This window comes from Mytilus trossulus, chromosome 12 (assembly GCF_036588685.1).
Source record: "Mytilus trossulus isolate FHL-02 chromosome 12, PNRI_Mtr1.1.1.hap1, whole genome shotgun sequence".
Classification (NCBI taxonomy): domain Eukaryota; kingdom Metazoa; phylum Mollusca; class Bivalvia; order Mytilida; family Mytilidae; genus Mytilus; species Mytilus trossulus.
Window position 1 is genome coordinate 11,271,941 of NC_086384.1, and position 13,991 is coordinate 11,285,931.

The following is a 13,991-nucleotide window of genomic DNA, read 5'->3' on the forward strand; positions in this document are numbered from 1 at the left end:
TGTGCCCTTTGTCCTAAAAATTTGATAATTTTTAGCTGAAAAGTGACAATATAAACCCTCCATAGATATCGAATATGACAATATTCTAGGCAATCCTTCTTATACAACCTTTATATATACAGAGTCTATGATTCAATTAAATTTTATGGACATTGAAAGACCAGGGGGGGTCTCAACCTCATTTAAGCGGTCTCAGGTAGGTTTTCACTATATATTTTGAATATCCAACTGGCACTTTAGGCGCTCCGTAAACATGAAAGACAGGAAGTGTACCCAAATTCCTTTTAGTCACGTTTGTATCTACCTGTTGACTAAATGTCTGCTTAATATTAGGTAGATTGAGAGATCAGGGCGCTATCACCATTGCCCTGTGCCCTTTGTCCTAAAATTTTGATAATTTTTAGCTGAAAAGTGACAATATAAACCCTCCATAGATATCGAATATGACAATATTCTAGGCAATCCTTCTTATACAACCTTTATATATACAGAGTCTATGATTCAATTAAATTTTATGGACATTGAAAGACCAGGGGGGTCTCAACCTCATTTAAGCGGTCTCAGGTAGGTTTTCACTATATATTTTGAATATCCAACTGGCACTTTAGGCGCTCCGTAAACATGAAAGACAGGAAGTGTACCCAAATTCCTTTTAGTCACGTTTGTATCTACCTGTTGACTAAATGTCTGCTTAATATTAGGTAGATTGAGAGATCAGGGCGCTATCACCATTGCCCTGTGCCCTTTGTCCTAAAATTTTGATAATTTTTAGCTGAAAAGTGACAATATAAGCCCTCCATAGATATCGAATATGACAATATTCTAGGCAATCCTTCTTATACAACCTTTATATATACAGAGTCTATGATTCAATTAAATTTTATGGACATTGAAAGACCAGGGGGGGTCTCAACCTCATTTAAGCGGTCTCAGGTAGGTTTTCACTATATATTTTGAATATCCAACTGGCACTTTAGGCGCTCCGTAAACATGAAAGACAGGAAGTGTACCCAAATTCCTTTTAGTCACGTTTGTATCTACCTGTTGACTAAATGTCTGCTTAATATTAGGTAGATTGAGAGATCAGGGCGCTATCACCATTGCCCTGTGCCCTTTGTCCTAAAATTTTGATAATTTTTAGCTGAAAAGTGACAATATAAACCCTCCATAGATATCGAATATGACAATATTCTAGGCAATCCTTCTTATACAACCTTTATATATACAGAGTCTATGATTCAATTAAATTTTATGGACATTGAAAGACCAGGGGGGTCTCAACCTCATTTAAGCGGTCTCAGGTAGGTTTTCACTATATATTTTGAATATCCAACTGGCACTTTAGGCGCTCCGTAAACATGAAAGACAGGAAGTGTACCCAAATTCCTTTTAGTCACGTTTGTATCTACCTGTTGACTAAATGTCTGCTTAATATTAGGTAGATTGAGAGATCAGGGCGCTATCACCATTGCCCTGTGCCCTTTGTCCTAAAATTTTGATAATTTTTAGCTGAAAAGTGACAATATAAGCCCTCCATAGATATCGAATATGACAATATTCTAGGCAATCCTTCTTATACAACCTTTATATATACAGAGTCTATGATTCAATTAAATTTTATGGACATTGAAAGACCAGGGGGGGTCTCAACCTCATTTAAGCGGTCTCAGGTAGGTTTTCACTATATATTTTGAATATCCAACTGGCACTTTAGGCGCTCCGTAAACATGAAAGACAGGAAGTGTACCCAAATTCCTTTTAGTCACGTTTGTATCTACCTGTTGACTAAATGTCTGCTTAATATTAGGTAGATTGAGAGATCAGGGCGCTATCACCATTGCCCTGTGCCCTTTGTCCTAAAATTTTGATAATTTTTAGCTGAAAAGTGACAATATAAACCCTCCTAGATATCGAATATGACAATATTCTAGGCAATCCTTCTTATACAACCTTTATATATACAGAGTCTATGATTCAATTAAATTTTATGGACATTGAAAGACCAGGGGGGTCTCAACCTCATTTAAGCGGTCTCAGGTAGGTTTTCACTATATATTTTGAATATCCAACTGGCACTTTAGGCGCTCCGTAAACATGAAAGACAGGAAGTGTACCCAAATTCCTTTTAGTCACGTTTGTATCTACCTGTTGAATAAATGTCTGCTTAATATTAGGTAGATTGAGAGATCAGGGCGCTATCACCATTGCCCTGTGCCCTTTGTCCTAAAATTTTGATAATTTTTAGCTGAAAAGTGACAATATAAGCCCTCCATAGATATCGAATATGACAATATTCTAGGCAATCCTTCTTATACAACCTTTATATATACAGAGTCTATGATTCAATTAAATTTTATGGACATTGAAAGACCAGGGGGGGTCTCAACCTCATTTAAGCGGTCTCAGGTAGGTTTTCACTATATATTTTGAATATCCAACTGGCACTTTAGGCGCTCCGTAAACATGAAAGACAGGAAGTGTACCCAAATTCCTTTTAGTCACGTTTGTATCTACCTGTTGACTAAATGTCTGCTTAATATTAGGTAGATTGAGAGATCAGGGCGCTATCACCATTGCCCTGTGCCCTTTGTCCTAAAATTTTGATAATTTTTAGCTGAAAAGTGACAATATAAACCCTCCATAGATATCGAATATGACAATATTCTAGGCAATCCTTCTTATACAACCTTTATATATACAGAGTCTATGATTCAATTAAATTTTATGGACATTGAAAGACCAGGGGGGTCTCAACCTCATTTAAGCGGTCTCAGGTAGGTTTTCACTATATATTTTGAATATCCAACTGGCACTTTAGGCGCTCCGTAAACATGAAAGACAGGAAGTGTACCCAAATTCCTTTTAGTCACGTTTGTATCTACCTGTTGAATAAATGTCTGCTTAATATTAGGTAGATTGAGAGATCAGGGCGCTATCACCATTGCCCTGTGCCCTTTGTCCTAAAATTTTGATAATTTTTAGCTGAAAAGTGACAATATAAGCCCTCCATAGATATCGAATATGACAATATTCTAGGCAATCCTTCTTATACAACCTTTATATATACAGAGTCTATGATTCAATTAAATTTTATGGACATTGAAAGACCAGGGGGGGTCTCAACCTCATTTAAGCGGTCTCAGGTAGGTTTTCACTATATATTTTGAATATCCAACTGGCACTTTAGGCGCTCCGTAAACATGAAAGACAGGAAGTGTACCCAAATTCCTTTTAGTCACGTTTGTATCTACCTGTTGACTAAATGTCTGCTTAATATTAGGTAGATTGAGAGATCAGGGCGCTATCACCATTGCCCTGTGCCCTTTGTCCTAAAATTTTGATAATTTTTAGCTGAAAAGTGACAATATAAACCCTCCATAGATATCGAATATGACAATATTCTAGGCAATCCTTCTTATACAACCTTTATATATACAGAGTCTATGATTCAATTAAATTTTATGGACATTGAAAGACCAGGGGGGTCTCAACCTCATTTAAGCGGTCTCAGGTAGGTTTTCACTATATATTTTGAATATCCAACTGGCACTTTAGGCGCTCCGTAAACATGAAAGACAGGAAGTGTACCCAAATTCCTTTTAGTCACGTTTGTATCTACCTGTTGAATAAATGTCTGCTTAATATTAGGTAGATTGAGAGATCAGGGCGCTATCACCATTGCCCTGTGCCCTTTGTCCTAAAATTTTGATAATTTTTAGCTGAAAAGTGACAATATAAGCCCTCCATAGATATCGAATATGACAATATTCTAGGCAATCCTTCTTATACAACCTTTATATATACAGAGTCTATGATTCAATTAAATTTTATGGACATTGAAAGACCAGGGGGGGTCTCAACCTCATTTAAGCGGTCTCAGGTAGGTTTTCACTATATATTTTGAATATCCAACTGGCACTTTAGGCGCTCCGTAAACATGAAAGACAGGAAGTGTACCCAAATTCCTTTTAGTCACGTTTGTATCTACCTGTTGACTAAATGTCTGCTTAATATTAGGTAGATTGAGAGATCAGGGCGCTATCACCATTGCCCTGTGCCCTTTGTCCTAAAATTTTGATAATTTTTAGCTGAAAAGTGACAATATAAACCCTCCATAGATATCGAATATGACAATATTCTAGGCAATCCTTCTTATACAACCTTTATATATACAGAGTCTATGATTCAATTAAATTTTATGGACATTGAAAGACCAGGGGGGTCTCAACCTCATTTAAGCGGTCTCAGGTAGGTTTTCACTATATATTTTGAATATCCAACTGGCACTTTAGGCGCTCCGTAAACATGAAAGACAGGAAGTGTACCCAAATTCCTTTTAGTCACGTTTGTATCTACCTGTTGAATAAATGTCTGCTTAATATTAGGTAGATTGAGAGATCAGGGCGCTATCACCATTGCCCTGTGCCCTTTGTCCTAAAATTTTGATAATTTTTAGCTGAAAAGTGACAATATAAGCCCTCCATAGATATCGAATATGACAATATTCTAGGCAATCCTTCTTATACAACCTTTATATATACAGAGTCTATGATTCAATTAAATTTTATGGACATTGAAAGACCAGGGGGGGTCTCAACCTCATTTAAGCGGTCTCAGGTAGGTTTTCACTATATATTTTGAATATCCAACTGGCACTTTAGGCGCTCCGTAAACATGAAAGACAGGAAGTGTACCCAAATTCCTTTTAGTCACGTTTGTATCTACCTGTTGACTAAATGTCTGCTTAATATTAGGTAGATTGAGAGATCAGGGCGCTATCACCATTGCCCTGTGCCCTTTGTCCTAAAATTTTGATAATTTTTAGCTGAAAAGTGACAATATAAACCCTCCATAGATATCGAATATGACAATATTCTAGGCAATCCTTCTTATACAACCTTTATATATACAGAGTCTATGATTCAATTAAATTTTATGGACATTGAAAGACCAGGGGGGTCTCAACCTCATTTAAGCGGTCTCAGGTAGGTTTTCACTATATATTTTGAATATCCAACTGGCACTTTAGGCGCTCCGTAAACATGAAAGACAGGAAGTGTACCCAAATTCCTTTTAGTCACGTTTGTATCTACCTGTTGAATAAATGTCTGCTTAATATTAGGTAGATTGAGAGATCAGGGCGCTATCACCATTGCCCTGTGCCCTTTGTCCTAAAATTTTGATAATTTTTAGCTGAAAAGTGACAATATAAGCCCTCCATAGATATCGAATATGACAATATTCTAGGCAATCCTTCTTATACAACCTTTATATATACAGAGTCTATGATTCAATTAAATTTTATGGACATTGAAAGACCAGGGGGGGTCTCAACCTCATTTAAGCGGTCTCAGGTAGGTTTTCACTATATATTTTGAATATCCAACTGGCACTTTAGGCGCTCCGTAAACATGAAAGACAGGAAGTGTACCCAAATTCCTTTTAGTCACGTTTGTATCTACCTGTTGACTAAATGTCTGCTTAATATTAGGTAGATTGAGAGATCAGGGCGCTATCACCATTGCCCTGTGCCCTTTGTCCTAAAATTTTGATAATTTTTAGCTGAAAAGTGACAATATAAACCCTCCATAGATATCGAATATGACAATATTCTAGGCAATCCTTCTTATACAACCTTTATATATACAGAGTCTATGATTCAATTAAATTTTATGGACATTGAAAGACCAGGGGGGTCTCAACCTCATTTAAGCGGTCTCAGGTAGGTTTTCACTATATATTTTGAATATCCAACTGGCACTTTAGGCGCTCCGTAAACATGAAAGACAGGAAGTGTACCCAAATTCCTTTTAGTCACGTTTGTATCTACCTGTTGAATAAATGTCTGCTTAATATTAGGTAGATTGAGAGATCAGGGCGCTATCACCATTGCCCTGTGCCCTTTGTCCTAAAATTTTGATAATTTTTAGCTGAAAAGTGACAATATAAGCCCTCCATAGATATCGAATATGACAATATTCTAGGCAATCCTTCTTATACAACCTTTATATATACAGAGTCTATGATTCAATTAAATTTTATGGACATTGAAAGACCAGGGGGGGTCTCAACCTCATTTAAGCGGTCTCAGGTAGGTTTTCACTATATATTTTGAATATCCAACTGGCACTTTAGGCGCTCCGTAAACATGAAAGACAGGAAGTGTACCCAAATTCCTTTTAGTCACGTTTGTATCTACCTGTTGACTAAATGTCTGCTTAATATTAGGTAGATTGAGAGATCAGGGCGCTATCACCATTGCCCTGTGCCCTTTGTCCTAAAATTTTGATAATTTTTAGCTGAAAAGTGACAATATAAACCCTCCATAGATATCGAATATGACAATATTCTAGGCAATCCTTCTTATACAACCTTTATATATACAGAGTCTATGATTCAATTAAATTTTATGGACATTGAAAGACCAGGGGGGTCTCAACCTCATTTAAGCGGTCTCAGGTAGGTTTTCACTATATATTTTGAATATCCAACTGGCACTTTAGGCGCTCCGTAAACATGAAAGACAGGAAGTGTACCCAAATTCCTTTTAGTCACGTTTGTATCTACCTGTTGAATAAATGTCTGCTTAATATTAGGTAGATTGAGAGATCAGGGCGCTATCACCATTGCCCTGTGCCCTTTGTCCTAAAATTTTGATAATTTTTAGCTGAAAAGTGACAATATAAGCCCTCCATAGATATCGAATATGACAATATTCTAGGCAATCCTTCTTATACAACCTTTATATATACAGAGTCTATGATTCAATTAAATTTTATGGACATTGAAAGACCAGGGGGGGTCTCAACCTCATTTAAGCGGTCTCAGGTAGGTTTTCACTATATATTTTGAATATCCAACTGGCACTTTAGGCGCTCCGTAAACATGAAAGACAGGAAGTGTACCCAAATTCCTTTTAGTCACGTTTGTATCTACCTGTTGACTAAATGTCTGCTTAATATTAGGTAGATTGAGAGATCAGGGCGCTATCACCATTGCCCTGTGCCCTTTGTCCTAAAATTTTGATAATTTTTAGCTGAAAAGTGACAATATAAACCCTCCATAGATATCGAATATGACAATATTCTAGGCAATCCTTCTTATACAACCTTTATATATACAGAGTCTATGATTCAATTAAATTTTATGGACATTGAAAGACCAGGGGGGTCTCAACCTCATTTAAGCGGTCTCAGGTAGGTTTTCACTATATATTTTGAATATCCAACTGGCACTTTAGGCGCTCCGTAAACATGAAAGACAGGAAGTGTACCCAAATTCCTTTTAGTCACGTTTGTATCTACCTGTTGAATAAATGTCTGCTTAATATTAGGTAGATTGAGAGATCAGGGCGCTATCACCATTGCCCTGTGCCCTTTGTCCTAAAATTTTGATAATTTTTAGCTGAAAAGTGACAATATAAGCCCTCCATAGATATCGAATATGACAATATTCTAGGCAATCCTTCTTATACAACCTTTATATATACAGAGTCTATGATTCAATTAAATTTTATGGACATTGAAAGACCAGGGGGGGTCTCAACCTCATTTAAGCGGTCTCAGGTAGGTTTTCACTATATATTTTGAATATCCAACTGGCACTTTAGGCGCTCCGTAAACATGAAAGACAGGAAGTGTACCCAAATTCCTTTTAGTCACGTTTGTATCTACCTGTTGAATAAATGTCTGCTTAATATTAGGTAGATTGAGAGATCAGGGCGCTATCACCATTGCCCTGTGCCCTTTGTCCTAAAATTTTGATAATTTTTAGCTGAAAAGTGACAATATAAACCCTCCATAGATATCGAATATGACAATATTCTAGGCAATCCTTCTTATACAACCTTTATATATACAGAGTCTATGATTCAATTAAATTTTATGGACATTGAAAGACCAGGGGGGTCTCAACCTCATTTAAGCGGTCTCAGGTAGGTTTTCACTATATATTTTGAATATCCAACTGGCACTTTAGGCGCTCCGTAAACATGAAAGACAGGAAGTGTACCCAAATTCCTTTTAGTCACGTTTGTATCTACCTGTTGAATAAATGTCTGCTTAATATTAGGTAGATTGAGAGATCAGGGCGCTATCACCATTGCCCTGTGCCCTTTGTCCTAAAATTTTGATAATTTTTAGCTGAAAAGTGACAATATAAGCCCTCCATAGATATCGAATATGACAATATTCTAGGCAATCCTTCTTATACAACCTTTATATATACAGAGTCTATGATTCAATTAAATTTTATGGACATTGAAAGACCAGGGGGGGTCTCAACCTCATTTAAGCGGTCTCAGGTAGGTTTTCACTATATATTTTGAATATCCAACTGGCACTTTAGGCGCTCCGTAAACATGAAAGACAGGAAGTGTACCCAAATTCCTTTTAGTCACGTTTGTATCTACCTGTTGACTAAATGTCTGCTTAATATTAGGTAGATTGAGAGATCAGGGCGCTATCACCATTGCCCTGTGCCCTTTGTCCTAAAATTTTGATAATTTTTAGCTGAAAAGTGACAATATAAACCCTCCATAGATATCGAATATGACAATATTCTAGGCAATCCTTCTTATACAACCTTTATATATACAGAGTCTATGATTCAATTAAATTTTATGGACATTGAAAGACCAGGGGGGTCTCAACCTCATTTAAGCGGTCTCAGGTAGGTTTTCACTATATATTTTGAATATCCAACTGGCACTTTAGGCGCTCCGTAAACATGAAAGACAGGAAGTGTACCCAAATTCCTTTTAGTCACGTTTGTATCTACCTGTTGAATAAATGTCTGCTTAATATTAGGTAGATTGAGAGATCAGGGCGCTATCACCATTGCCCTGTGCCCTTTGTCCTAAAATTTTGATAATTTTTAGCTGAAAAGTGACAATATAAGCCCTCCATAGATATCGAATATGACAATATTCTAGGCAATCCTTCTTATACAACCTTTATATATACAGAGTCTATGATTCAATTAAATTTTATGGACATTGAAAGACCAGGGGGGGTCTCAACCTCATTTAAGCGGTCTCAGGTAGGTTTTCACTATATATTTTGAATATCCAACTGGCACTTTAGGCGCTCCGTAAACATGAAAGACAGGAAGTGTACCCAAATTCCTTTTAGTCACGTTTGTATCTACCTGTTGACTAAATGTCTGCTTAATATTAGGTAGATTGAGAGATCAGGGCGCTATCACCATTGCCCTGTGCCCTTTGTCCTAAAATTTTGATAATTTTTAGCTGAAAAGTGACAATATAAACCCTCCATAGATATCGAATATGACAATATTCTAGGCAATCCTTCTTATACAACCTTTATATATACAGAGTCTATGATTCAATTAAATTTTATGGACATTGAAAGACCAGGGGGGTCTCAACCTCATTTAAGCGGTCTCAGGTAGGTTTTCACTATATATTTTGAATATCCAACTGGCACTTTAGGCGCTCCGTAAACATGAAAGACAGGAAGTGTACCCAAATTCCTTTTAGTCACGTTTGTATCTACCTGTTGAATAAATGTCTGCTTAATATTAGGTAGATTGAGAGATCAGGGCGCTATCACCATTGCCCTGTGCCCTTTGTCCTAAAATTTTGATAATTTTTAGCTGAAAAGTGACAATATAAGCCCTCCATAGATATCGAATATGACAATATTCTAGGCAATCCTTCTTATACAACCTTTATATATACAGAGTCTATGATTCAATTAAATTTTATGGACATTGAAAGACCAGGGGGGGTCTCAACCTCATTTAAGCGGTCTCAGGTAGGTTTTCACTATATATTTTGAATATCCAACTGGCACTTTAGGCGCTCCGTAAACATGAAAGACAGGAAGTGTACCCAAATTCCTTTTAGTCACGTTTGTATCTACCTGTTGAATAAATGTCTGCTTAATATTAGGTAGATTGAGAGATCAGGGCGCTATCACCATTGCCCTGTGCCCTTTGTCCTAAAATTTTGATAATTTTTAGCTGAAAAGTGACAATATAAGCCCTCCATAGATATCGAATATGACAATATTCTAGGCAATCCTTCTTATACAACCTTTATATATACAGAGTCTATGATTCAATTAAATTTTATGGACATTGAAAGACCAGGGGGGGTCTCAACCTCATTTAAGCGGTCTCAGGTAGGTTTTCACTATATATTTTGAATATCCAACTGGCACTTTAGGCGCTCCGTAAACATGAAAGACAGGAAGTGTACCCAAATTCCTTTTAGTCACGTTTGTATCTACCTGTTGAATAAATGTCTGCTTAATATTAGGTAGATTGAGAGATCAGGGCGCTATCACCATTGCCCTGTGCCCTTTGTCCTAAAATTTTGATAATTTTTAGCTGAAAAGTGACAATATAAACCCTCCATAGATATCGAATATGACAATATTCTAGGCAATCCTTCTTATACAACCTTTATATATACAGAGTCTATGATTCAATTAAATTTTATGGACATTGAAAGACCAGGGGGGTCTCAACCTCATTTAAGCGGTCTCAGGTAGGTTTTCACTATATATTTTGAATATCCAACTGGCACTTTAGGCGCTCCGTAAACATGAAAGACAGGAAGTGTACCCAAATTCCTTTTAGTCACGTTTGTATCTACCTGTTGAATAAATGTCTGCTTAATATTAGGTAGATTGAGAGATCAGGGCGCTATCACCATTGCCCTGTGCCCTTTGTCCTAAAATTTTGATAATTTTTAGCTGAAAAGTGACAATATAAGCCCTCCATAGATATCGAATATGACAATATTCTAGGCAATCCTTCTTATACAACCTTTATATATACAGAGTCTATGATTCAATTAAATTTTATGGACATTGAAAGACCAGGGGGGGTCTCAACCTCATTTAAGCGGTCTCAGGTAGGTTTTCACTATATATTTCTTTTTTGGGCGTTCCATAAATATTTCTATTTATAGTTCTTAATGTTTTCTAGAGTATGCGGTTTTTCTTATTGTTTTAAGAATTATCATGTATAAAAGTAAATCTTTGCAGTTTTTTTATTGACACCAATTCATATTATATAAAGACAAATTTGCAACCTAGAAAAGGGTTTATATTCGAGGACAACGAGAACTTACAACAGCTTGAAGAGGTCATTTTGATAAGTTCCTACGTATCTTATCAGTCATCTTAACTATGAAAATCATGTTTTTAATGTTATCAAGTATTTCTTTTTTTCATGATTTTCAACAAAATTTTGAATATCCAACCGACTGCTAGCAGCCGGTTGGATATTGAATATCGAATATCGAATAACGAACCGGCTGCTAACTTCACATACATAAAATATACATATATAGCAAATGGGAAAATCTGGATTCAGAACAATTTTTGTTGTACTCAAATTGCTACATGGGATCAGATTTTTTTAAAGGAAAACCACAACCCCCTTCTTTTTGAAGTCACTTTTTTGTAGGAGGGGAGGCTTCTTCATTTGGACAAATTATAGACACCTATTAAAAATAAATAAAAGACACATGATGATCTGTCACATGATCTATTTAATGCAGGAAAGTATATAAAAAAAAAGAAGAAAAGATACATACCTGTATGAATGTTACCGCTAGTAATACAAGTCAGATAGTACATGTAGTAGTAGTGCGCAGGTACTGAGGCAGGTTTTAAATAACCTTAGCTTGTTCGTCGGTAGCAACAGTCACGGATGTAAAACGTATTTGATATGTTTAATATAGTGCACTTACGTTTTGTCTCCATTAAACATGAACATTTTTTTTTGCATAAATTATCTTAAATTTATTTTTAAAACTAAAGATCGTATCTCTTAAATCAATTAGGCAATATAGAAAAGGGGAAAGAAATTAGTTGCTTGTGATTATTTTACTATGGCTTTTCTTTTCTCCTTATCATGGAACACCCTTTATTGTAAAGTAAACAAAAATCTCTTTTAACATTTTAGTTTATTCTAAAATTGAACTAAATGCACAATACAGCAGAATTAGCATTGTTATTTTAACTTTGGGCTGAAATGTGACTTATAGTTACTAACATCACCTTTATTTGGTCTCTGGTGGAGGGTGATGTCTCAATGGCAATCTTAGTCCAAATAATTATGATATCTCAAAAGGCTATTATCTTTTTTGGTTTAGTCTATCACATTTTCTATATTCTGAGCATATAAAAATGTCAATTTCTGTTAATATATTCATCGGACAAACCCCCCTTGAAAACAAATAAGCACTGTTAAAGTCAACATTCTGTTTGAATTGTGACTGTTAAAGTCGAGTTTGTGAGTCCAACGAACCCCGCCCCCCCTTCCCCCTTGGAAATTCCTGGCTACGGGCCTGCATACCACATCTTTCTATATCTTTTGATTTCTTAATTGGCAACATAATTGTTACATTTGGATGTTATGTTTTTCAAACAACAATTGCGATATAACCATCAGGGAATCAACTCCTCTTCTTGCAGATTAATATTCCTTTATTTTTGTGAGGCAGATTCCATTCAGGAGCTTCATCTTCTGAGGAAAAATGGAAACAGAGGCGGATTTAGGGGGGGGGGGGCAGTCTGGGCCCCCCCTTTTTGGGAAAAAATTTGGTTCCTCATATAAGGAATCACTGAAGCATGACTGGAGTGGGCCCCCTCTAGGTCAGTCAGTGGGCCCCCACTTATGAAAATTTCTGGATCCGCCACTGGGAAAGACATTGTACTCCTATAACTTCATGATCCACTTTATTGATGATGTCCTATCATCAAACAATTGAAAGGTATGTGAATATGTTGAATTTACCTAATCCATTCAATTTAAAATAAATAGATATAGGAAGATGTGGTGTGAGAGCCAATGAGACAGCTCTCCTTCCAAATAACAATTTAAAAAAGTAAACCATTATAGGTCAATGTACGGCCTTCAATACGGAGCCTTGGCTCACACCAAACAAGCTATAAATTGCCCCAAAATTACTAGTCACGTGTAAAACCATTCAAACAGGAAAACCAATGGTTTAATCTATATAAAAAAACAAGAAACAAGAAACACATATAAATTACATAAACAAACGACAACTACTGTACATCAGATTCCTGACTTAGGACAGGTGCAAACATTGGCAGCGGGATTAAACATTTTAATGGTACCAAACCGGCTACTTCTGATGCAATTAAGTCATAGACATCATATCTTGAGTTTCACCTTATTTGATGATAAAGTGTCTGTTGAGAACAAAAAATTACAACAAAAGATGACTTTGGCTTCCAAATTGTGAACTTTCTATTTCTATGTACATGATGATTCCAGCAGGAGAACATTGTATGTTTTAACCCAGTTGATACAATAAAAAGACGACGACGACGACGATGGATGACGATGACGACGTGATGATGATGATGATGATGAGGAGGAGGAGGAGGAGGAGGAGGAGGAGGAGGAGGAGGAGGAGCTCCACAGTGTGTTGTACACTTAAGAATTAGCTAATGAGAATTATGTTTAATGTGATGTTCCATCTCAAGGTTAGATGTGGAGCATTAATGGGCCTTTAGATCCACCCAAATACATCAGAAATCTAGTTGGTTCTATTTCCTAAACCAGATAATGTACCCATCTGACAAAGGTTAAAAAAAATGTATGCACAATTACAGGCCTTATTTTCAATATACAAACAACAAATTGTTAAACTTGAAATTTTATTTTTATTTATTAACAAATTGTTTATATAACAAAATTAAATAGATACTGTTTAACATAACAATTGTTCATAAAGGTACATAAATGAAACAATAATAAATGCATGTTTACCTATATATAAAATGTTATATGAAATGAATATAAAATGCAGCTTTTTACTATAGGATATCTTGATAATATTTAATACAGCACATGATGTCTTGTGCAAATGTATAATTCGCAGATAGTGATAGTAATGAGTTAAAATGAAATAAACTTCAAGAAAAAAGAATATACCTGTATATAAAAAAGATGTGGTATGATTGCCAATGAGACAAATATCT